This window comes from Lutra lutra, chromosome 16, assembly GCF_902655055.1.
Source record: "Lutra lutra chromosome 16, mLutLut1.2, whole genome shotgun sequence".
In the NCBI taxonomy this organism is placed as follows: domain Eukaryota; kingdom Metazoa; phylum Chordata; class Mammalia; order Carnivora; family Mustelidae; genus Lutra; species Lutra lutra.
The window spans coordinates 48,201,239-48,227,369 of record NC_062293.1 but is presented as its reverse complement, the minus strand read 5'-3'; the positions used below and the strand labels follow the sequence as shown (position 1 = coordinate 48,227,369).

Below are 26,131 nucleotides of genomic sequence, written 5' to 3'. Positions count from 1 at the left end.
AGTTTTGCTTTTCCAGAATATCATGTAGTTGGAATCATACAATATGAAGTCCTTAAAAAAAAAAAGATTTTATTTATTTATTTGTCAGAGAGAGAGAGAGAGAGAGAGAAAACACATGTTGGGGGAGGGGCAGAGAGAGAGAGAGAGAAGCAGACTCCTGGCTGAGTAGGGGGCCCAATGCAAGGCTCGATTCTAAGACTCTGAGATCATGACCTGAGCTAAAGGGAGACACTTAACCAACTGAGCCACCCAGGTGTCCCCACTGTGAAGTCTCCTTAGGTTGGCTCCTTTCACTTAGCAAAATGCATTTAAGATTTCTCCATGTCTTTTCCTGGCTTGCTAGTTCATTACTTTTTATTTCTGAATAATACTCTTTTGTATGAATCCACAGTTTTTATAAACTGTTTTAATCACTTCCATGATTTTTATAAAAGACTTTGCACACAAAAATATGCATAAGTAAACTACTATTAAATTAAAAGTAATAGATTTATAATACCTCAAATTTTTCATTTCAGAAAATTTTTATCTTGGATTTATTCCTGGGAATATGGAATTTTTAATCATGCTTAGGGAATTTTGTCTCTTCGTGCTTTATTCTTCCAGGGGAAATGGTATATGAGGACCAAATACAAATATTCCCAGCTGAATCATTGCCTTTCTTATGAAGTTCCTCAGTGACTATACTGTAACTTCCCCCTTCCATATATTTTCATGAAGTAAATTGAATTTCACAATATTAAGTGCTCACTATGTGTCAGGTACTGAGCAGTCTAAGTTCTGGGGATTAGGAGGATTGGACGTTCTTTGTGTTTACTGTTGACTTTCTTTTTTAAGCAAGGTAGAATACACATGCCATTAAATTTACCTTCTTAAAATTTAAAATTGTGGTAAAATACACATAAAGTAAAATTTAGCATCTTTAAAAATTTTTTTTATTTATATATTTGGCAGAGAGAGAGGGAACATAAGCAAGGGGAGTGGGAGAGGGAGAAGCAGGCTTCCCAAGGAGCAGGGAGCCTGGCAGGGGGGGTCGATCCCAGGATCCTGGGATCATGACCTGAGCTGAAGGCAGACACCCAATGACTGAGCCATCCAGGCGCCCCTGATCTTTCTTTTAAATATTTATTTATTCATTTGAAAGAGAGAGGGGGTGGGGAAGGGCAGAGGAGAGTCTTAAGCAGACTATTCCTGGAGCCCGATGTTGGGCTGGATGCCACAACCCTGAGATCACGACCTGAGCCAAAGCCAAGAGTCAGTTGCTGACCCAGCTGTGCCACTAGGCACTCCTAAATTTTACCATCTTAACCATTTTGAAGTATACAACATCGTAGAAGGTACATTCACACTGTGGTGCAACCAACACCTGGAACTCATCTCGTGAAACAGAAACTCCCTACCCATTGAACTACCCATTGAACAACTCCCCCTTCCCCAGCCCTGCCCCTGGCAACCACCATTCCACTTTCTGTCTCTATGGATCTGACTCTTCTTGGGACCATGTCCGTGGAATCCTACCGTATTTGTCTTTCTGTGACCGGTGGATTTCACTTACGTGATGTTCCCAAGGCCCATCCACGTTGTAGAGTGTCGGATCTCCTTCCTGTGGAAGCCTGAACAGCACTCATATGTCGTTCATCCCTCCATCTGTCATGGGACACTTGGCTTCCTTTTACCTTCTGGTTTCTGTGAAGTATGCTGCTCTAAACATGGGCGTGTGAATGTGTCTTTGAGACCCTGCTTCCAGTTCTTTGAGCTAGGTATCCAGAAGTGTCATTGCTGCATGATACGCTAACTCTGCTTTCAGTGTTTAGAGAGTTCTCCTTGGGGTTTTCCACAGCAGCTGCACGATTTCACATTCCCTCCATGAGTGCCCATTAGTTCCAATTTCTCCACATCCTCATAAAATTGACCCCTTTAAAGCGTACCATCCATTACTTTTTAGCATGTTCACAAGGTTGTGCAGCTGTCACCACTGTTTAATTCCAGAACATTGTCATCCCCCACAAAAGAAATCCACATCCCCTAGCCATCACTCCTCGACCACCTTCCCAAGGGCCCAGCAGCCACTGGGCTCCTTTCCATCTCTTTGGATAGGACTGACCCTGCACTGTGTGTGGCCCCTTTCACTCAGCGTCATGGATTCGAGGGTCCTCCATGCCCTAGCATGCAGCTGAGGACGTTCTTAAAGTGATTTCCCTCACTTTGGACCAATGATGTGAAATCCTTCCCCTCCAGAGACTGTATCAGGGGTCTCTGGCATCACAGTTCTGGGCTCGGTGCACTCAGGGTCTTGTTGGTCTTGCCTTTTTCTTCCAGACCATGACTTGGTCTTTTGGATGGAACAGTTCTCTTCCTGTTTCCTACATTCGAGATGAAAACCAGTGAGTTCTTTGGTACGTCTGTGCTCATACTGCGGTCATCTACGATGTCTTCAAGAATACTCAGCACCATCTTCAGGTATGCAAGTTTTTGTTGTTGCTTTTTAAGATTTTATTTTATTTAATTTATTTATTATTTTTGAGAGAGCAAGCAAGAGAGAGCAATAGGGAGAAGCAGACTCCCCTGCTCAGCAGGGAGCCTGATGTGGGGCTGGATCCCAGGACTCTGAGATCAAAGCCTTAGCTGAGGGCAGATGCTTAACTGACTGAGCCATCCAAGAACCCCCAGACATATATTTTAATAAGGACCTTCCTTAAGTCAATGCCTAGGTCAAAAACATCACAGGGGGTTTCCCGAAAGCCTAGTCTGTACTCAGGGATCCATGCCATGTAGGAGCAGAATTTGCTCTCTAGATGTCCAGAAACACACAAGCCCAGCAAACAGCCCTTCTTGGAGCTTAGTTGAATGTGCAGCACTGAGCACAATGCTGATGGGAGGGAGAGGGGGTAGTTTGTGTCTGCAAAGCGAGGAAGGAGCAGCAGGCAGATGGGCTGAGAAATAGGGACCATGCCAGGCAGCTGTCCAGCCTCCTGCAGAGTCAGGTGGCTGGGAGTGGACTTGACCATCCATCCATTCATTCATTCATTTATTCCATAGGTATTTATCAGAGCCTCTTTGTTTCAGACTCTGGGTCTGTAGTCATGAACAAAACAGATCTAGCGCCCCCCCCCCCCCATGGAGGTTATAGTCTCATAAATACACAATTACGAATTACAACAAGCACTCCAAAGGAAATGTGGGCTGCTGCAGGAGAGAGCAGGAATGAGAGATGGCCCTCCAGTTGGTTGCGCTGCAAACATGCCCTTTGTGCCGAGATCTGACTGACTGAGAAGAATGAACCAACCAGGGGCAGTTTGGGGAGGAGCAGTCCAGACCCAGGGAGCTCCAGGTTTGCAGGCCTGCCCAAGGGGCCCAGAAAGAAGGCTGGTATGACTGACATGGAGTGAGCAAGGGGAGAGGAAGGAGGGAGGAAATGGGCTATTTCCTGGCAGGGAGCACTAGCATCTTGTTTGTTTCCAGAAGGTTCCTGAGTTACTGGGAAAGGATTGTGGGGGGATGGGAATGAAAGCAGGGAGACCAGCGGACAGGCTTTTGCTCCAGATCTGCTCAGTGGCCTGAGTGGACACTGTTGAAGGGAGAGGAGGCCAGCAGGACTTCAAGGGGGCTGGAGGTGAGGCAGAACCCCAACATCTATTCCCCACCTGGGTTCAGAGTTGGGCACATGCCTACATCTGTAGGGAGCCCCTGTCCTTGTTGGGTAGGGTGGCTTACCCTTTAGGGGTTTGAGGGAGAGAAAATCAGAAAACCACTGGCTATGGTGAAATGCCGGGGAAAGGCCATAGGAGTGGACTTTTCAGCCTAGTGAACCTGGAAGGGGAGCTTAGTTCTCTCTGTGGGGCTCAGCCTCTCTGGCCATCATGAATGTTTCAGAGCATTTTCTCTGCATTTCTGCAGGGCCTCGCCAACGTGATCTCCTGCCTCTGCATCAGGGAAGACAGGCGGTGGATTGCCGCGCTGACACAGGGCCCGACTGCCTGATAATCATATGGGACTCCTTCACAGGGTAGGCGTGGTGTGGGCATGTTTTTCCCTACTCAGCGTAGCAGAGTATCTGCAACCAATGAGAAATGCCGGTCCGGCCATGCAGAAGCCAGTGGTGGGATGCCGGGTGAGGGTGAAGCGGCCTGGGGAGGCTGGCCATCCTGTTGCCTTGCGGCCCGGTCGAGTGACATTACCTCGTGAATTTCCCCAGTTACAATTCTTGGTTCTTTAGGCCGAGAAACTTGGTTTGGCGATGTCCCAGAGTAGATGAGGGAGGTTAACACTAACCCAGCTTGGAGGCCTAGAGAAGTGAAGTGATTTTCCCCATCTACAAAAAAAAAAAAAAAAAAAAAAAAAAAAAAAAGAGGCTGATCATACCCACTATTTTAGTTTCCTTGGGCTGCTCTAAGAAATTACCACATGCTGGGGTGCCTGGGTGGCTGAGCAGGTTAGGCCTCTGCCTTCAGCTCAGGTCATGACCCTAGAGTCCTGGGATCGAGCCCTGCATGAGGCTCTCTGCTCAGCAGGAATCCTGCTTTCCTCTCTCTCTGCCTGCCTCTCTGCCTACTTGTGTGATCTCTGTCCATCAAATAAACAAAATCTTAAAAAAAAAAATAAGAAATTACCACATGCCAAGGAGATTAAAATAACAGAAAGTTATTCCCTCACAGTTCATGAGGCTGGAAGTCTGAAATTAGGGTGCCCAAAGGGGTGGTTCCTTCTGGGGCTCTGAGGGAGAACCTGCTCCAGGCCTCTCTCCCAGCTGCTGGTGGTGGCTGGCAGTCCTGGGTGTTCCTTGGCTGGCAGACTAATCACTCTAATCTCTGCCTCTGTCTTCACATGGCCTTGTCCCCTGTGTGTCTCTTTGTGTCTGCACTTCTATGAGTTCAGCAGTCATTGGTTTTAGGATCCATCCTAATCCACCCTCGTCTGAACTAATACATCTCAAGGACCCTGTGAGCATTATATGCTCACATCCTGAGTCTCTGGGTGGACCTGACTTCTGAGGAGGCCCTCAACACACTGTACTTACCTTACAGGTCTGTCATGAAGACCAGTAGCGCACAGTACATGGCCCATGATAGGTGTTCATGTGTGTTTTCTTTCTTCATTCCTGGTCCTAGAGGCAGAGTGCAGTGCTAGATTAATTGATAAGATTGTAAGGCCCTGGTTGAGTTGTGGGGGTGGTGACATGGGGATGGATGAGTCCAGTTGGGGATGATTAGGAAGAAGTTGTTTAAAGCTCTTGGGTGTTCTGGAAAGTTAGGTTGAATATTCTAAGATACAGGTCCCCCAGGTGACTGGTGATGTCCTAGGGTCCTGTTACTTAATCCTGGTCCTCATCTTACTAGACATCTCAGTGGCATTTGACACTTGTCATTTCCTTGGCTTCTCTGATACCACGTCCTCTTGGTTTTCATATGCCTTCTGAGACTTTGCTTCCTCTGGCCCAAGATGGTGAGGAGGATGCGGTTGGTCCTTTTCTCCAGTCAGGAGGGAGCAGACCTGGGGTGGTAACCACACCATCTTCATCTCCCTAACCACCTCATAATTCCTCTTTTCATGGATGAGGAAGTGGCTGGAGAACATTCCACCTGGATGTCCTGTGGATATCTCCTGCTAAAATGTCCCCAAGCCCTGTTGCATCTCCTCCCAGAGGCCTTCTAAACACACCTCTGCTGCCCCTGCCCACCCACTCCTGCCTGGCCAGCCTCCTCCTCTGCAGCTTCACTCTGCAACCCAGCCTCCAGGATGGTGATTTAGAATACACATAACATGAAATTGACCATAATAAAAATTAATATTTTTAGAAAAGATTTCTTTATTATTTATATTAGAGCAAGAGAGTGCGAGTGGGGGAAGGGCAGAGGGAGAGGGAGGGAGAATCCTCAAGCAGACTCCTCGCTGAGTGCAGAGCCCAACATGGGGCTCGATCCCAGGACCCTGAGATCATGACCTGCACCGAAACTAAGAGCCAGCTGCTCTACCAACTGAGACACCCAGGCGCCCCATTGTAAAAATATATATTTTTTAATTTAAAGATTTTATTATCTGCTAGAGTCAGAGGCTTTAACCCACTAAGCCACCCAGGTGCCCCAAATTATGATTTTTAAATGTCTAATTTGGTGGCATTAATTACATTCACAATGTTGTGAGACCATCGGCACTATTTCCGGAACATTTTCATCACCCCAAACAGAAACTCTGTGACAGTGAGCTCCCCATTCTCCTTCCTCTCAGCCCCTCATCAACTTTCTGTCTCTATAGGTTTGCCTGTCATCATTTTATGTCCATGAATCATATGTGGCTTTTTATGTCTGGTTTTTCTCTCAGCATAACGTTTTCAGAGTTCTCCCGTGCTGTGGCATCAGTCAGTGCTTCCTTTGTTTTCAAGATTCTATCACATGGATAAACTGATTCTGCTTATCTACTCATCCGTTGATTTTTAATTATCTTTTAATTGAGAGCTAAGGTCTCCTTTGGCCACCATCTCCAATCTTCGCCCTCTTCCTGGAGGTAGTCAATTTGGTGTGTTTCCTTCCAGAACATTTGCTATTGTCCTCAATACAGATACATGGACATGAGCGTGTAGCATCGTGTGGTTGTTTTCCACAGCATTTTGAGTGTGATCTTTTCCCAAAGGCAAAATCTGTTTGTGTTACTCCCCTGCTGAACACCCTTCAGAGGCTGCCTCTTGCCGACCCAGCCTGAGATAGAGGGAAAAACGCATCTTGCATCCTAGTCATGGGAACTCTTCCCCAGAAAGTGGAATTCCCCTTCCATGTGCCTGGCTGTCACCTGTGACTGTCACATGCTTCCAGCTGCCGGTAGTGGGATATCCGACTTATACATGAGGGAAAGTTGTTCTATCCCTTGACAGAGTCCACAGGAGGAAGGGTGGGCCAGTCACGTGTGTCTCTTCTCTGAAACTGTTGCCAATAGCTCCCCTTCCCCAGGCACAGCTGGCCCCTTAAAAAGGCTTTATTCTTTGCTTTTTTCTTTTCTTTTCTTTTTTTCTAAGATTTTATTTATTTATTTGACAAAATAGAGAGCACAAGTAGGCAGAGAGGCAGCCAGAGAGAGAGAGAGGAGGAAGTAGACTCCCTGCCAAGCAGGGAGCCTGATGTGGAGCTTGATCCCAGGATGCTGGGATCACGACCGTAGCTGACGGCTTAAGTGACTGAGCCACACAAGCGCCCTTCTTTGCTTTTCTCTTGCTTATAAAGCTGTCTCCCCGACTAGACTAGGGGTGACTCTGGCAGTGATTTTTTTCTTCTTTTTTCTTTTTAATTGCAAAGTAAGTGTATCTGTGGTTAACAATTCAATATGTCAATACGAGTTTTATGATATAGTAAATGATGACTTTGGGACCCAGAAAAGGTTACTTGGTTTTAGAATTAATATTCACTTTATTAAAGTTATAAACTAAGAACCATAGTTTTCCTTAAGCTTTTTATTCAACGTATAAATCTTACTCCTTTTATAAATCTAGCAGATTTTTACAATTGCCTTTAAGGGGGTTTTGATTAATTTTGACCCAACTCACAAATTTGATTATTAATTCCTTTTAAACATTTTTAAGCTGCACTTAGAAATTGAATATATTTGGTTTTATCTCTAAGTTCTTTAGTAGTCTGATTAAAAGATAAACCCTTCACCTGTACGTAGGGAATTCTTGTAAAATCTAATAAATTAGACATAACTATGGCAAATCTTAAATACTCATAAGTATTCTAATATTGTTTATAAACCAGTGTGATTTGAATGTAAAATCACAAGTCTGAATCAATGACGGGCTTTAAATTAGAGTCACAAATTTGATCCATCAGAGGCTCTGATATGTTAAATTCTTGTAAACATCACCTAATCCTAAGCAAAATAAACAGATTCTCTTCCCATCATTATGTTTACAAAACAGGCCCAGCTGACATCACTGGTTCTCTGTTTAATTCTGGAAACCACAGGGATAAGATGCTTTTCCCCACTAAGGACATCACTGTGGCATTCACAGCAATGTTAGGACTGCCTTCTCTCAAATGATTTTGGCGGCTAGTTCCCAGGGGGATGAAGTCTTCTCCGGTGACAGAGAACCAGCCAGGTCCTCAGCTGAGGCACAGACTTGGTCCCAGCCAGTTGGGGCACTGGAGTGACCTACGAGGCCTGCTGATATTTCCTGGAACAAGGGCTCTGTAATGAAAAACAATGGGGAACCACCAGCCCGTGGTCCTCAATCAGGACATCCTACCACCGGCCTTCACTCCCCCGACCCGTGCTGCCGCCCACTCACATCACTCACAGCCTTGCTTCTGTTGTGTTTCTCTGGCTCGCTTAGATATTTAAGTATCTCATTTAATTCTGCATGTGACAAGGTTTTTCCTGCTTCTTAGGGTTCTACAGTCTTGCCAGTGACACGGTATAGTAGTGAATGAGGGAAGGAAAAGTGAGTCCTTCCTTACCCAGACACATGTCCAGAGTCACCCTTGTTTAGTTTAGAATCTGTTCCTCTAGACTGTTCTGTGCGCAGAAATGTGTGCGCTCTCTCTCCCTCATGCAGGATGAAGCTAACTACACTGTTTGGCAATTTGCTTTTTTCACAAAATTTTGGTCACCTTCCCACATCAGCCTCATTTTTTTTTCTTTTAAATGATTTTATTTAGTTATTTTGCAGAGAGAGAGAGAGAGAGAGAGAGAGAGAGAATAAGTAGGCAGAGCCACAGGCAGAGGGAGAGGGAGAAGCATGCTCTCCACTGAGCAGGGAGCCTGATAGAGGACTTGATCCCAGGACCTGAGCTGGAGGCAGCCCCTTAACCAACTGAGCCACCCAGGTGCCCCTGCCTCAATCTTTTTGCAAGTAGCCTAGTTTTTCATTATATGGTTATGTCATAATGTGGATCCGTGGATATTTGTGTTTTGAGACTTTTTTGCCATTAAAGCAGTGCCATTTTGAACATGATTTTATATTTATCGCTGTTTAATTTCGCTATTATTTTTCTGGGAAAAAATCTGTAGAAGAGGAATTGTTGAGTCCTAGGGTGTGTGCATTTAAAATTTTGACAGATGCAGCTAAGTTGCTGTCTAGAAAGCCTGAGCTTATTTTCATTCCCACTTAGGCGGGAGGTGCTCGTTTTCCCGAGAGCTGGGGTATTGTCCTAGGCATCTTTTTTTCCTTATTTCCGTCCTTCATGCCTGGCACAGAATCAGCATTCAATAGTGGGTGAGAGTCGACTTCATGAAGAGAACAAATAGCACGTTTTCATAATGCTGAGTTAGTTTTATTATTTTTTTAAATGAGGTAAAATTCACATAAGGTAAAATTCGCCATTGTGAAGTCTGCGATTCAGTGGTATTGAATGTGTTTACAATGTTGTGCCATTACCGCTTGTATCTAGTTCCAACTGCTGTTTTAAAGTCATCTCTATGCCCAACGTGGGGCTGGAACCCACAAACCCGAGGTCAGGAGTCACATGCTCCGCCAGCGGAGCCCGCTGGGTGCCCCTAGTTCTAAAACCCCAAAAGGAAAACCTAAAGCCATCAGTAATCCCTCCCATTCCCCCTGACAGCCACTGACATGCCAGTCCATCCCTGTGGATTTTCTAATTCTGGACACTTGATATCAATGAGCTCGAACAACGTGTGGTCTCTGTGTCAGGCTTCTCTACTTCATGTGATGTTTTGGGGGTCCACCCCTGATACAGCAGGGGTCGTGCTTCCTTCCTTTGTATAGCTGCATCGCAGTCTGTTGTATGGATGGACCACATTTGTTTCCTCCATCGCTTTTGAAGCGAGTCCCTCCGGGGAGCAAGGCAGACCTCTGCAAATGGGAGTTCCCTGGTCCTGTTTTGCAGCATTCCTGTGCACACAATATTTGACAGCTGCCCAGAAGGCAATGGCATCGGGGCCATAGCCATCACCCGGGATGCCAAATATTTGGCAACCATCTCCGATGCTGAAATCCAGGTATGGGGCACGTGGAGGCGGCCTCGGTGGGCTGGCTGGCCTGTCAAGTGGGTCCTGGTGAGCAGCTCTGCTCAGGCCACGTGGTGATGTGATGCTCTCAGGGAAGGACCGGACCCCATGGCCCCTTGTTGGGGGTTCTCTTCCTGGGGTTTAGCTCAAGGTGCCATGTTCCCGAGCCAAAGTTACATAGCTACCACGAGAGGTGTCGGGTTTGTCAGCAGCCTTCAGGAACATTCTCATTCTCCTCCATCTGCTGTCACTCACAGGAAGTTTGCATCTGGAGGTGGACCTTAGCCATGGGAATGCCAGCATGTACCCTCAACCTCCTCAAAGAGTATGGGGTTCAGGTGAGCTCAGTTTGAGTGTGCAAAGCTATGTTTACAGTCACACCGAGCCCAGGTCCAAACCTACTTTGGGTTGCTGGCATTCAGTTATGGTACACTAGTGCTTGTAAAAAAAAACAAAAAACAGATTGAGGAGGTCAAGATGGCGGAGAAGTAGCAGGCTGAGACTACTTCGGGTAGCGGGAGAACAGCTAAATAGCTTATCTAAAGATTGCAAACACCTACAAATCCAACGGGAGATTGAAGAGAAGAAGAACAGCAATTCCAGAAACAGAAAATCAACCACTTTCTACAAGGTAGGACTGGCGGAGAAGTGAATCCAAAGCGACGGGAAGATAGACCGCGGGGGGAGGGGCCGGCTCCCGGCGAGCGGCGGACAAACGGAGCAAAATCAGGACTTTTAAAAGTGTGTTCCGCTGAGGGACATCGCTCCAGAGGCTTAACTGGGGTGAAGCCCAGGCGGGGTCAGCGCGGCCTCAGGTCCCGCAGGGTCGCAGAAGGATCGGGGGTGTCTGAGTGTCGCAGAGCTTACCGGTATTAGAACGGGGAAGCCGGCTACAGAGACAGAGCCGAGGAGTGACTCTCAGCTCGGGGTTGCCTTGAACCGGTCGCAGGCTTGGTCAGCTCAGAGCGTGGCCGGAGGCCAGGGTGGCGGGAGTCATTGGGCGCTGTTCTCTGAGGGCGCACTGAGGAGTGGGGCCCTGGGCTCTCGGCTCCTCCAGGCCGGAGACCGGGAGGCCGCCATCTTTATTCCCGTCCTCCGGAACTCTACGGAAAGCGCTCAGGGAACAAAAGCTCCCGAAAGCAAACCCGAGCGGATTACTCAGCGCGGCCCCGGGTAAGGGCGGTGCAACTCCGCCTGGGGCAAAGACGCTTGAGAATCACTACAACAGGCCCCTCCCCCAGAAAATCAACGGGAAACCCAGCCAGGACCAAGTTCACCTACCAAGGAGAGCGGCGGAATTCCAGAGGAGAAGAAGCAAAGCACGGAACTCATGGCTTTCTCCCCATGATTTTTTAGCCTTGCAGTTAATTTAATTTTTTTTTCTTTTTCAATTTTTTTTTCTTTTTCTCTTCTTCTGCTAAATTTTTTTTAACTTTTACCGTTTTCTTTTTTTAACGTTTTTTAAATAGTTTATCTAATATATATATATATTTTTTCCTCTTTTTATATTTTTTCTTTACCGGCTTTCTTTTTTTTTAATAGTTTCTTCTTCTTCTTTTTTTTTTTCTTTCTTTCTGAACCCCTTTTTATCCCCTTTCTCCCCCCTCACAATTCGGGATCTCTTCTGGTTTGGCTAAAGCATATTTTCTTGGGGTTGTTGCCACACTTTTAGTATTTTACTTGCTCCTTCATAAACTCTTATCTGGACAAAATGACAAGGCAGAAAAATTCACAACAAAAAAAAGAACAAGAGGCAGTACCAAAGGCTAGGGACCTAATCAATACAGACATTGGTAATATGTCAGATATAGAGTTCAGAATGACGATTCTCAAGGTTCTAGCCGGGCTTGAAAAAGGCATGGAAGATATTAAAGCAACCCTCTCGGGAGATATAAAAGCCCTTTCTGGAGAAATAAAAGAACTAAAATCGAACCAAGTTGAAATAAAAAAAGCTATTAATGAGGTGCAATAAAAAATGGAGGCTCTCACTGCTAGGATAAATGAGGCAGAAGAAAGAATTAGCGATATAGAAGACCAAATGACAGAGAATAAAGAAGCTGAGCAAAAGAGGGACAAACAGCTACTGGACCACGAGGGGAGAATTCGAGAGATAAGTGACACCATAAGACGAAACAACATTAGAATAATTGGGATTCCAGAAGAAGAGGAAACAGAGAGGGGAGCAGAAGGTATATTGGAGAGAATTATTGGAGAGAATTTCCCCAATATGGCAAAGGGAACAAGCATCAAAATTCAGGAGGTTCAGAGAACCCCCCTCAAAATCAATAAGAATAGTTCCACACCCCGTCACCTAATAGTAAAATTGACAAGTCTTAGTGACAAAGAAAAGATCCTGAAGGCAGCCCGGGAAAAGAAGTCTGTAACGTACAATGGTAAAAATATTAGATTGGCAGCAGACTTATCCACAGAGACCTGGCAGGCCAGAAAGAGCTGGCATGATATATTCAGAGTACTAAATGAGAAAAACATGCAGCCAAGAATACTATATCCAGCTAGGCTATCATTGAAAATAGAAGGAGAGATTAAAAGCTTCCAGGACAAACAAAAACTGAAAGAATTTGCAAATACCAAACCAGCTCTACAGGAAATATTGAAAGGGGTCCTCTAAGCAAAGAGAGACCCTCAAAGTAGTAGATCAGAAAGAAACAGAGACAATATACAATAACAGTCACCTTACAGGCAATACGATGGCACTAAATTCATATCTCTCAATACTTACCCTGAATGTTAATGGGCTAAATGCCCCAATCAAAAGACACAGGGTATCAGAATGGATAAAAAAACAAAACCCATCTATATGTTGCCTACAAGAAACTCATCTTAAACCCGAAGACACCTCCAGGTTTAAAGTGAGGGGGTGGAAAAGAATTTACCATGCTAATGGACATCAGAAGAAAGCAGGAGTGGCAATCCTTATATCAGATCAATTAGATTTTAAGCCAAAGACTATAATAAGAGATGAGGAAGGACACTATATCATACTCAAAGGAACTGTCCAACAAGAAGATCTAACAATTTTAAATATCTATGCCCCTAACGTGGGAGCAGCCAACTATATAAACCAATTAATAACAAAATCAAAGAAACACATCGACAAGAATACAATAATAGTAGGGGATTTTAACACTCCCCTCACTGAAATGGACAGATCATCCAAGCAAAAGATCAACAAGGAAATCAAGGCCTTAAATGACACACTGGACCAGATGGACATCACAGATCTATTCAGAACATTTCATCCCAAAGCAACAGAATACACATTCTTCTCTAGTGCACATGGAACACTCTCCAGAATAGATCACATTCTTGGTCCTAAATCAAGTCTCAACCGGTATCAAAAGATTGGGATCATTCCCTGCATATTTTCAGACCACAATGCTCTAAAGCTAGAACTCAATCACAAGAGGAAATTTGGAAAGAACCCAAATACATGGAGACTAAACAGCACCCTTCTAAAGAATGAATGAGTCAACCAGGAAATTAAAGAAGAATTGAAAAAATTCATGGAAACAAATGATAATGAAAACACAACGGTTCAGAATCTGTGGGACACAACAAAGGCAGTCCTGAGAGGAAAATAGATAGCGGTACAAGCCTTTCTCAAGAAACAAGAAAGGTCTCAGGTACACAACCTAACCCTACACCTCAAGGAGCTGGAGAAAGAACAAGAAAGAAACCCTAAACCCAGCAGGAGAAGAGAAATCATAAAGATCAGAGCAGAAATCAATGAAATAGAAACCAAAAAAACAATAGAACAAATCAACGAAACTAGGAGCTGAAAGAATTAATAAGATTGATAAACCCCTGGCCAGACTTATCAAAAAGAAAAGAGAGAGGACCCAAATAAATAAAATCATGAATGAAAGAGGAGAGATCACAACGAACACCAAAGAAATACAGACAATTATAAGAACATACTATGAGCAACTCTACGCCAACAATTTGACAATCTGGAAGAAATGGATGCATTCCTAGAGACATATAAACTACCACAACTGAACCAGGAAGAAATAGAAAGCCTCAACAGACCCATAACCAGTAAGGAGATTGAAACAGTCATCAAAAATCTCCAAACAAACAAAAGCCCAGGGCCAGACGGCTTCCCGGGGGAATTCTACCAAACATTTAAAGAAGAACTAATTCCTATTCTCCTGAAACTGTTCCAAAAAATAGAAATAGAAGGAAAACTTCCAAACTCATTTTATGAGGCCAGCATCACCTTGATCCCAAAACCAGACAAGGATCCCAATAAAAAAGAGAACTACAGACCAATATCCTTGATGAACACAGATGCAAAAATTCTCGCCAAAATACTAGCCAATAGGATTCAACAGTACGTTAAAAGGATTATTCACCACGACCAAGTGGGATTTATTCCAGGGCTGCAAGGCTGGTTCAACATCCGCAAATCAATCAATGTGATACAACACATTAATAAAAGAAAGAACAAGAACCATATGATCCTCTCCATAGATGCTGAAAAAGCATTTGACAAAGTACAGCATCCCTTCCTGATCAAAACTCTTCAAAGTGTAGGGATAGACGGCACATACCTCAATATTATCAAAGCCATCTATGAAAAACCCACCGCAAATATCATTCTCAATGGAGAAAAACTGAAAGCTTTTCCGCTAAGGTCAGGAACACGGCAGGGATGTCCGTTATCACCACTGCTATTCAACATAGTACCTGAAGTCCTAGCCTCAGCAATCAGACAACAAAAGGAAATTAAAGGCATCCAAATCGGCAAAGAAGAAGTCAAACTATCACTCTTCGCAGATGATATGATACTCTATGTGGAAAACCCAAAAGACTCCACTCCAAAACTGCTAGAACTTGTACAGGAATTCAGTAAAGTGTCAGGATATAAAATCAATGCACAGAAATCAGTTGCATTTCTCTACACCAACAACAAGACAGAAGAAAGAGAAATTAAGGAGTCCATCCCATTTACAATTGCACCCAAAACTATAAGATACCTAGGAATAAACCTAACCAAAGAGACTAAGAATCTATACTCAGAAAACTATAAAGTACTCATGAAAGAAATTGAGGAAGACACAAAGAAATGGAAAAATGTTCCATGCTCCTGGATTGGAAGAATAAATATTGTGAAAATGTCTATGCTACCTAAAGCAATCTACACATTTAATGCAACTCCTATCAAAGTACCATCCATTTTTTTCAAAGAAATGGAACAAATAATCCTAAAATTTATATGGAACCAGAAAAGACCTCGAATAGCCAAAGGAATATTGAAAAAGAAAGCCAAAGTTGGTGGCATCACAATTCCGGACTTCAAGCTCTATTACAAAGCTGTCATCATCAAGACAGCATGGTACTGGCACAAAAACAGACACATAGATCAATGGAACAGAATAGAGAGCCCAGAAATAGACCCTCAACTCTATGGTCAACTCATCTTCGACAAAGCAGGAAAGAATGTCCAATGGAACAAAGACAGCCTCTTCAATAAATGGTGTTGGGAAAATTGGACAGCCACATGCAGAAAAATGAAATTGGATCATTTCCTTACACCACACACGAAAATAGACTTCAAAATGGATGAAGGATCTCAATGTGAGAAAGGAATCCATCAAAATCCTCGAGGAGAACACAGGCAGCAACCTCTTCGACCCCAGCCGCAGCAACATCTTCCTAGGAACATCACCAAAGGCAAGGGAAGAAAGGGCAAAAATGAACTTTTGGGATTTTATCAAGATCAAAAGCTTTTGCACAGCAAAGGAAACAGTGAACAAAACCAAAAGACAACTGACAGAATGGGAGAAGATATTTGCAAATGACATATCAGATAAAGGGCTAGTGTCCAAAATCTATAAAGAACTTAGCAAACTCAACACCCAAAGAACAAATAATCCAATCAAGAAATGGGCAGAGGACATGAACAGACATTTCTGCAAAGAAGACATCCAGATGGCCAACAGACACATGAAAAAGTGCTCCATATCACTCGGCATCAGGGAAATACAAATCAAAACCACCATGAGATATCACCTCACACCAGTCAGAATGGCTAAAATTAACAAGTCAGGAAATGACAGATGCTGGCGAGGATGCGGAGAAAGGGGAACCCTCCTACACTGTTGGTGGGAATGCAAGCTGGTGCAACCACTCTGGAAAACAGCATGGAGGTTCCTCAAAATGTTGAAAATAGAACTACCCTATGACCCTGCAATTGCACTGCTGGGTATTTACCCTAAAGATACAAACGTAGTGATCCCAAGGGGCACGTGCACCCGAATGTTTATAGCAGCAATGTCTACAATAGCCAAACTATGGAAAGAACCTAGATGTCCATCTACAGACGAATGGATAAAGAAGATGTGGTATATATACACAATGGAATACTATGCAGCCATCAAAAGAAATGAAATCTTGCCATTTGCAACGACGTGGATGGAACTAGAGGGTATCATGCTTAGCGAAATAAGTCAATCGGAGAAAGACAACTATCATATGATCTCCCTGATATGAGGGAGAGGAGATGCAACATGGGGGGTCGAGGGGGTAGGAGAAGAGTAAATGAAACAAGATGGGATTGGGAGGGAGACAAACCATAAGTGACTCTTAATCTCACAAAACAAACTGAGGGTTGATGGGGGGAGGGGGTTGGGAGAGGGGGTGGGGTTATGGATATCGGGGAGGGTATGTGCTATGGTGAGTGTTGTGAAGTGTGTAAACCTGGCGATTCGCAGACCTGTACCCCTGGGGATAAAAATATATGTTTATAAAGCTGTAAAAAAAAAAAAAAAAAAGAAAGAAAGGATGAATCCCCAAGTTTTGTAGCAACATGGACGGGACTGGAAGCGATTATGCTGAGTGAAATAAGTCAAGCAGAGAGAGTCAATTATCATATGGTTTCACTTATTTGTGGAGCATAACAAATAGCATGGAGGACAAGGGGAGATGGAGAGGAGAAGGGAGTTGAGGGAAATTGGAAGGGGAGGTGAACCATGAGAGACTATGGACTCTGAAAAACGATCTGAGAATTTTGAAGGGGTGGGGGGTGGGAGGTTGGGGGCACCAGGTGGTGGGTATTGTAGAGGGCACGGATTGCATGGAGCACTGGGTGTGGTGCAAAAATAATGAATACTGTTATGCTGAAAAAAAAAATTAAAAAAAAATAAAAAAAAATAAAGAAAGAAAGAAAGGATGAATACCCAAGTTTTGTAGCAACATGGGGGTACTGGAAGAGATTATGCTGAGTGAAGTAAGTCAAGCAGAGAGAGTCAATTATCATATGGTTTCACTTATTTGTGGAGCATAACAAATAGCATGGAGGACAAGGGGAGATGGAGAGGAGAAGGGAGTTGAGGGAAATTGGAAGGGGAGGTGAACCATGAGAGACTATGGACTCTGAAAAATGATCTGAGAATTTTGAAGGGGTGGGGGGTGGGAGGTTGGGGGCACCAGGTGGTGGGTATTGTAGAGGGCACAGATTGCATGGAGCACTGGGTGTGGTGCAAAAATAATGAATACTGTTATGCTGAAAAAAATAAAAAATTAAAAAAAAAACAACAAAAACAAAACACAAAACACAAAAAACAATACTGCTGTGTCCTTGATCTCATTTTAATCTTCTTGATAGTGAGCAATATTTTTTTGAGCATGTATTATGTGCCAGGTTCTGCTAAGTTTGTTACAGCAAGTATCTCCCACAGTCCATGCAAACGTGCTGGGAAGGAGTTCTTTAGTAACACAAAGGACTGCTACTGTTAAGTACTAGGTAATTTGTCTGAAGTCATGGGCCAGCGGCCTTTCCTGTTCTAGACATGCTCTTAACTGCTCCTGAGACCCAGAAATTATTAGTCTCAGTTTGCTTGAAATGACTTGCGAAGGACACCCACCAAGCCTACTCTTCTGTTCTGTGTTGTTGTACTCATCCTTGCACCCTTTGCTCACCACACGGCTGCTCGGTCCCTACGATGCGCCAGACACTGTGCAAAGTGCTCACCTGTGTGCAGGACCCAGAACCCAGTCAGAGGGTCTGGGTGACTGGGCTCAGCTGGGCAGACGTCATACTGCAGCTTCATGTCCATGTCTCTCCTGGCCCCCCACCTTCCCTCTAGGTCTCCGCAAAAAATTTCTTCACAGCTTTTATAAGCTGAGCTGATACAGTAGCCACAGGCCATAGTGAGTTTTTCTGTTGCTGCAAGAAACCAATCTGGGACTTTTTAGAGCTTGCATTGAATCTGTGGATTGCTTTGGGCAGTTGTCCTCTTAACACTGAGATCAGCGGCACCTGTGTGGCTCAGTGGGTAAAAGCTTCTGAGCTTCTGCTCAGGTCATAATCCCAGGGTCCTGGGATGGAGCCCTGCATCAGGCTCTCTGCTCAGTGGGGAGCCTGCTTCCCCCCCACCTTCCTGCCTTTCTGCCTACTTGTGATCTCTGTCTGTCAAATAAATAAATAAAATCTTTAAAGCAAGCAAACAAACAAAAAAACAAAACAAGCCATGGGCACAGGCTGTCTTTCCATTCTCTTACATCTTCTTGAGTTTCCTTCAGCAGTGTCCTCTGCAGCAAACAAACCCTCCACCAAAGGCTTATTCCTAGGTCTTTTTATGATATTGTAAGTGGATTGGTGTTCTTCATTCCCTTCGTGGGTTTTCATTGCTAGCCTATAGAAACACAACTGATATTTGTAGGATTTTGTGTCATGGAACTTCGCTGAATGCATGTGGCTGCTTGGATTTAAGTCGATTAGAGTGAGATAAAACTAGCGATTCAGGGGCGCCTGGGTGGCTCAGTGGGTTAAGCTGCTGCCTTTGGCTCAGGTCATGATCTCAGGGTCCTGGGATCAAGCACCACATCCGGCTCTCTGCTCAGTAGGGAGCCTGCTTCCCCCTCTCTCTGCCTGCCTCTCTGCCCGCTATGTGATCTCTGTCAATTAAATAAATAAAATCTTTAAAACAAAACAAAAACAAACAAACAAACCTACAGAATCATTTCCTCAGTGTCACTACATTTCAAGTACTCCCCAGCCTCCTGTGGCCAGTGGCTGCCATGTTTGACAGAACAGATGAGCCAACATCTCGGTCACAGAGGAATGTGCTGTGGACAGTGCTGCAAGGCCCCAGGTCTGGAAGGATTCTGCCGTCTTCTGCCTGCTCTGCATTCCTGCCCGCCCAGCTGGACGGAGCCCTTCGTTTGGGCTTGAGTCACAAAGGGTGAGCGAGCTCTCAGCCCAGCCCAGCCTAGCTTTCTAGTAGGCTGGCTGTTTCGTTTCTAGAGCGAACTGTCTCACACCTTCTCTTCATCCCTCCACAGCCCTTCCTCCTCCTCTTGGCTGATGACCTCTCTCATTTTGTGTTGAGAGAATGGGGGCCATCAGATACAAACACTGGCCTGTTCTCACTCCCAGCCTACAACATGCTTCATCCTCACCACCGTCTCCTGCCCTTCTGCGTGTAAGAGCGGCCAGTGCCCGAGATGCCACTCCTCTCGGGCGCCCGAGGCCCTCTCCTGCAGCAATCCGCTCTCCCTCCGCTGGGTGGCTATACCCCGAGCAGACACACATGCGTTCGTTTCCCCCAACTCTGGGGGACACCACTGATGGCGCGTCTCCTTCTGGCTCTGGCTCTCTGCGCCTCTTCACAGTTCCATGTCTCTGAGGTGCTGTCTGTGCCTGGTTTCTGACTTCATCATGTCTCATTTACTCTTTTGTGCACAAAATATTTGATCTCTTTGTATTTTCATTGCTAAAGGAGGCATACATCCAAAATGTGTACATTTTAAGGCATGAAACAAAAGGTACCTGTGTGTTTCCTGCCGCACAAGAAAGAACATCACCCAAACCCTAGAAATCCCTTTGTCCTCCTTCCACAATCCCATCTCCAAGTTAACTAGGGTTAACTATTTAACTGGTGTCCCAGATTTTGTGTTACACATTCCCATGCTTTCCTGTATACTTTTGTCTAGCAAGTATCTCTCAGTACTTTCCTTTTTTTCCCCTCTGAGTGAGAGAGAGAGAGAGAGAGAGCGAGCGAGAACATGAGCAGGGAGGGGCATACAGAGAGGGAGAGAGACTCTCAAGCAGACTCCATGTTGGGTGCAGAGCCTGATGTGGAGCTCGAACTCAGGACTCTGAGATTCTGACCTGAGTCAAAACCAAGAGTCAGATGCTTAACCAACTGAGACACCTGGGTCCCCCCCCCCACCACCACTTTTTTTTAAGTAGGCTCCACAGCCAGCATGGGGCTGGAACTCAGGACCCTGAGATCAGGAGCTGCAGGCTCTACTGGATGAGCCAGCCGGGCGCCCCTCCCTCAGCACTATCCTATTTTGTTTTACCTGTTTTGTTTGGTGCATCGGGAATCATAATTGCTTCATTTTGTCTGCCTTGTTTCTGAGATTCATCCATTTTGATTACTGAGCTATAATTCACTATTTTCATGCCTATCTAGTCTCTTCTTGTCTGAGTATAATATAGCTCATTTATCTATCCTACTGATGATGAACATTTTGGTTCTTCTGATCTGTCTTCCACCTACCCACAGCTCTATCAAATCTGTGCTGATCACAGTCACTGGCATTTCCAAGTGAAGCGAGCACTATTACATCAGCACAAGCACCGTTCCCAGTGGGTGCTGAAGACACCTTCCCTGGGCTCACAACCTTCCCTGGGCTCCTCTGTGGCCTTGTCCTCCTTCACTGCACGCCTTCTAAATGCTGGCCGTCCTCAGGGTTGAGTTGTAGGAGCTCCTCTTATGGCGACACCTTCTTCCTGGGTGTTCTCATCCATTCCCGTGACTTTTAAGTCCTGTGCACTCCCAGGATGCACCCGAAATCCTTCCTCCCCTCTCCATTTTCACGGCCATCACAGCTCCCTGCGTGACTACAACATCCTTCCAGCTGAGCTGTGTTCACTCTTGTCCCAGTCCTTCCCACCTTCCTGCAGCAACCAGAGTGACAGTTCTTAAGTGAGCTGGACAGATCATACCACTCCCTTACTTAAAGTCTTTGGCTTCCCTTTGTGATGGGGATAACCCTAAGCTAATTTGAGGCTCAGGATGGTAACTACCTCCAAGGAAGACTCAGTTTTGCTTCTTGCTGGCATCTGGCAAAGTTAAGGAGATTAACTGATTAATCGCATCACAAATCACAGTGATTTGAGGCTGATTTCCAGCCTTTTTGATGACTTGTCCATGCATTTGCTTCCAACAGTTCTACTCCCTCGGCCACCCCCACCCCGCCCCTGCTGAGGCCATTGAGCTGTCCCGAAATTACTTCTCAAACATTGGCACTGGTCCTTCACATTCCTGGAGCAGGCAAGGAGTAGGTGATGGTGTGGAGGTGGCAGGAAGGGAACTTAAGTCATGTTTCTAGAAGCTGTCTCCCAGGGCTGCCCCCTGCATCCCTTCACCTCAGGCCACAGCCACCCCCTCCCACACACATACCCCCACAGGACACGTGCCTCAGTCTCCCCAGGGAGCTCCGTTGTGGTGTGGCTGTTGTTCAGTTTCTGCACTTTGTGGTTTCCTCACTTGCATAGTTACCACAGGGTTGATTTATGGGAAGGGAGCCAGGCAGTCCACGCTATTCTCCGTGTTGGCAGGAATCAGAAACTCTTTCCAGTATTTGCATTCAATCCAAGTTACCTTGTGGCCTTGTCAAATTTAGATATATGTATGTAGCAGTTTTTGTCCAAAAGGACACAGGATAAAGGTTATTAGTGAATGTTGTGCTACTTTTGCTTGTTCCAATTTACAGATGATGAATTATAATAAATAAGACTAAATAAGAAAGGGGACATATTTGAGACCATTAATTTTAACGCTCAGGGTTTCAATTCTATTCCTATTGCTTACAAAATGCTGTTGTCTTTTCTGTTTTATATTCCTACTCAGCTATTTAATATAATATAAATATTATTTATTTTTAACGTTTAGCTTAGCCAGAGAAAAAACAGAAAATTTGTCATAATGTAATATATTTCCACACTTTATATTTCAGAGCTATCTTACTTTTAATCCAACCAATAATAAAGAATTAGTGAGCAAAAATAAAACACAGGAAATATATTATTTGTGGGTAAGTAGAAATATTTTGATTTGTCTTAAATGTAGGGACAAGTATATGTTCATTCCCCGAGTAGAGATGTTTTGGTAATGTAACCGTACAGCATCTACTTAGGAAGCAATAAATATGTATTAAAATGTTTTGATTTAATTATAGCATTTACTTTAGTCTCATTGCAAACTAGTGCATTAAATCAGAAGCAGATTTTGAAGGGGTGGGGGGTGGGAGGTTGGGGGCACCAGGTGGTGGGTATTGTAGAGGGCACGGATTACATGGAGCACTGGGTGTGGTGCAAAAATAATGAATACTGTTATGCTGAAAAAAATAAAAAAATTTAAAAAAAAATTAAAGATTAATTACAGAGTAAATCAGAAGCAGATAATTTAAATTTCATTTAATTTTTTAAAGTAATGAGGCAAATATTTATTTGAATGTATTTAACATGTTTAAAAAATACAGGGTTTTCCAAGACCTTGGTTTTTACCCCCTTTAGGAAAGGAATTAGCAAACAGATCAGCAATGTATATACTGACACAGGGCAGAATCGTGAGATTAAAAAAACATCAAACTTAAACATAAAATTACCACATGACCCAGCAATTCCTAAATCCAAAGGAATTTAAAACAGGCATTCAGACAAATACAAACATACAAACGTTCATAGCAGCAGTATGATTGTCAGTAACCAAAAGGTAGAAGCAAACCACATGTCCCTCAGCTAAGGAATGCATAAACAAAATGTGGTCCATCCGTACAATGGACTATGATTCGGCCATACAAAGGAACGAGGCACTGACACCCACTACGACATGGATGAACCTCGTATACATCATGGTAAAGGAAAGAAGCCATACACAACAAACCATGTGCTGTACGAGTCCATCGATGTGAAATTTCTGGAAGAGGAGAATCCATTGAGACAAAGTACAGAATGGTGGTTGTTGGGCCCGGGGGAGGGGCGTACATGATAACTTAATGGAGGGGGTCTTCCTTTTGGGGTGATGAAAATGTCCTGAACTAGACAGAAGGGATGGTGCCCAGCATTGTTAGTGTACTAAGTGTCCCCGAATTGTACACTTTAAAATGACTAATGGTTGGAATGTCTGGAGGGCTCAGTCAGTGGAGCACGTGGCTCTTGATCTTGGAGTTGTTTGGTGTAGAGATTACTTCAAAATAAAATTGTTATTTATTTATTTATTTATTTATTTATTTTAAAGATTTTATTTATTTGACAGAGATCAAAAGTATCTCAAGAGGCAGAGGGGGAAGCAGGCTCCTTGCTGAGCAGGGAGCCCAAAGTGGGGCACGAACCCAGGACCCTGGGATCATGACCTGAGCCGAAGGCAGAGGCTTAACCCACTGAGCCACCCAGGCACCCCTCAAAATAAAATCTTTATAACTACTTGAATTTAAATTTTAAAAATACTTAAAGCATAAAATCTTTAAAAAATAATAAAAAGATTAATGTTTAATTTTATGTTATGTGAACTTTACATCAATTGAAAATGCAAAACAAATACAAAAACACTGATTCAATCACCAATTTTCAGTGCTAGTAGTTACTTCTGGTACTTATTGTAGCCTTAATGCCTTAGAAATGTACCATTCAGATTTTCATTTACTACCATTTAAAGTCACAATCATTTGTGGCATTTTTTTTTTTTTTTACATATTTGCTTTTCTTTCCGAATGCTTTCAGATGTTCCTTGAAGCAGGTTCTCTTATCTGATGAGGTTGCAAAGCTCTGACCCTGTTTAGATGCATTGCTTTTGACTTTGTGGTTATAGTAGTTCTTTCTTTTAAAAACCAGGTCTTTTTGTAGTGGTGATTATTTTTTCTGTACCCCTCAAGTATGAAGAGGGAGATATACTTACTCACAGTGCCCCACGTTTAACAGAAAAAGTGAGTAATGCTTCCTGCATTTTTATATGTCAGATGTTGTGGAGAGTAAATATGTGTAAGCTTAGTCACTTCGGGCTACTCTTTGTTTGTCTTGATAGTACACCATGGGCAAATTATTTGATATTTTTACTTGGGTCCTTTACTGTATTGAATTCTCACCTGAAAATAATGGAACCATTGTTCAAAATAAAATATTATGGAAAAGAAATTTGATTACCCTGAGAAAATACCCCCCAAAAAGTAATGGCTTTACTAATGTATGTGTGCATATGACAGAGAATGAAAAGTTATTTCGGAGTGATATAATAAAGAGTTGAACGTGAGTGGCTCATTTTTAGGCTACCCGGTTTTCAGAATAATAAAACATGATCTTAGGTATTTAGACATTTCAGAGCCAGTAGAAAGGTGGTGCGTCAGGTGCGTCAGGCAAGTTATCTTGCCTGCCTGCTCACCTGGAGCCATTGTCACATCTGAGGTGGACCTCGGGTCCCGTCTCCTGCCACAATTTCTGCATTTGACACCCATGTAAGCTGCCTTCAGTGGGCACCTGATGGTGTTTCTTCTGCTTTCTTTCTTCACTCTTGGTAGGATTTATAGAAATTTATTTTTAAGAGGGCATGCAAAAAAAATTTTTGCGATGGAGAATACAAAGATGATTCTGTCCAAACCTCTTTTTCATAAATCAAAGTTATCAAACAATAAAGTCAATTCTCATTATGTGTGGCAGTTAAGTTTCACAAAGTCTCTGCAGACCTCAGCGAGTACAAAATCATTGCTCCTAGGAGAAGTATAGGATTAGGTTCCTGCCAGCCTCGGGTCGTAACAGTTTCTCCAACAGATAGGTACATGACCTTGTCTCATGTGTGTTTTTGTTTGAAGACACCGATTTAATACATAATGTTGATGCATTAGCACTGACTCACAGCCAGCAGCTCTGAAACGCATGCCTGAATGACATTTATCTAACTCAGGTATATTCTCTGGAGGGTACATCACTAGACTGCCTTTCAGTACCATGTTTGCATTAGTTTAAATACTGCCCTCACCAACAAAAAGCACCTCAAAAACGTGACCCACGTGGCACTAAGCAGACCCTGGAAAGACACTTGTTTACAGTTTGAAAGCTGGAATAAGAAGGCAGAGCATGTCCTCACTGGACTCAGCTAGGAACGTGTACACAGGGAGAGTCAGATTTTTGCCACTCTGCACATGCACTTGTCTGCAAACCATCATGAAAGGGCCACAAGGGTTGATTTTGGGGTTATAAATTTTAGCGAGTAGGTGAGTTTGCAAATACAGAACCCACAAGCCATGACAATGCCTTGTATGGAAGTTGAGCAGCTCTTAGGAAGAACTTGATGGCCTCCCTTGACCAGTTATTGTTTTTCTGACCCTCCTGTGTTCAGGGCAGAAGAGGTGAGCCCTAGGGTCTTCTCTGTGTCGTTAGAGAAGGGGGCAGCAAACTTGCTGTATCACATGACAAATGAAGGCATTTCTTTGATTGATTCATTCGCTGTACATTCATTGTGGGGCTCCACTCACCACTCTGGGTTCTTTCTACAATTTGTCTCCAAGACATTGCCTAAGAAAGATGGCTCTCATGCTTTATTTTATGTAGCACAGATTTCATGAGGTGTCAGGGGCATGTCTGTGTACAGTACTAATTTCTACTGATGGGAAAATAGTTTGTGGGAAAAGTTTATAGTTATAAGACTGGGATAATTATTCTGTGATATCTTACAACTGGAGCATGCTTTTGCACAAGACAGACATTAGTTTCTTTTCTCAGTCTCTGAAACCTCAGTAAGAGAAGTTGAACAGATATAAACAAGTGGTTAAACACTTTTTCATTTGCTTGAAGCAAACAGTTTAATGAACTCCGTACACAGCCCTTCACTTGCTCCTAGCAAACCTTCAGAGGTTCAGAAGGGCCTGCACCATGGCAATTCATGGAGAAAAGATTTCCTAGTGATTGTTTTTTTTTTTTTTTAAATCTTTTTTTTTTTAAAGATTTTATTTATTTATTTGACAGAGAGAAATCACAAGTAGGCAGAGAGGCAGGCAGAGAGAGAGAGGAGGAAGCAGGCTCCCTGCTGAGCAGAGAGCCCGATGCGGGGCTCGAACCCAGGACCTGGGATCATGACCTGAGCCGAAGGCAGCGGCTTAACCCACTGAGCCACCCAGGCGCCCCTCTAGTGATTGGTTTTTTGATTTTATC

The 26,131-nt window shown here is 43.9% G+C and overlaps 1 protein-coding gene and 1 pseudogene across 3 annotated transcripts in view; both read left to right on the top strand.

Moving 5' to 3' along the window:
* Nucleotides 1-26,131, top strand: part of LOC125086968 (ATP-sensitive inward rectifier potassium channel 12-like) — an 874,374-nt gene that overhangs the window by 77,638 nt on the left and 770,605 nt on the right. The window lies entirely within an intron of this gene.
* LOC125086971 (cilia- and flagella-associated protein 251-like) overlaps nt 1-26,131 on the top strand; it is a 39,830-nt pseudogene that overhangs the window by 4,150 nt on the left and 9,549 nt on the right.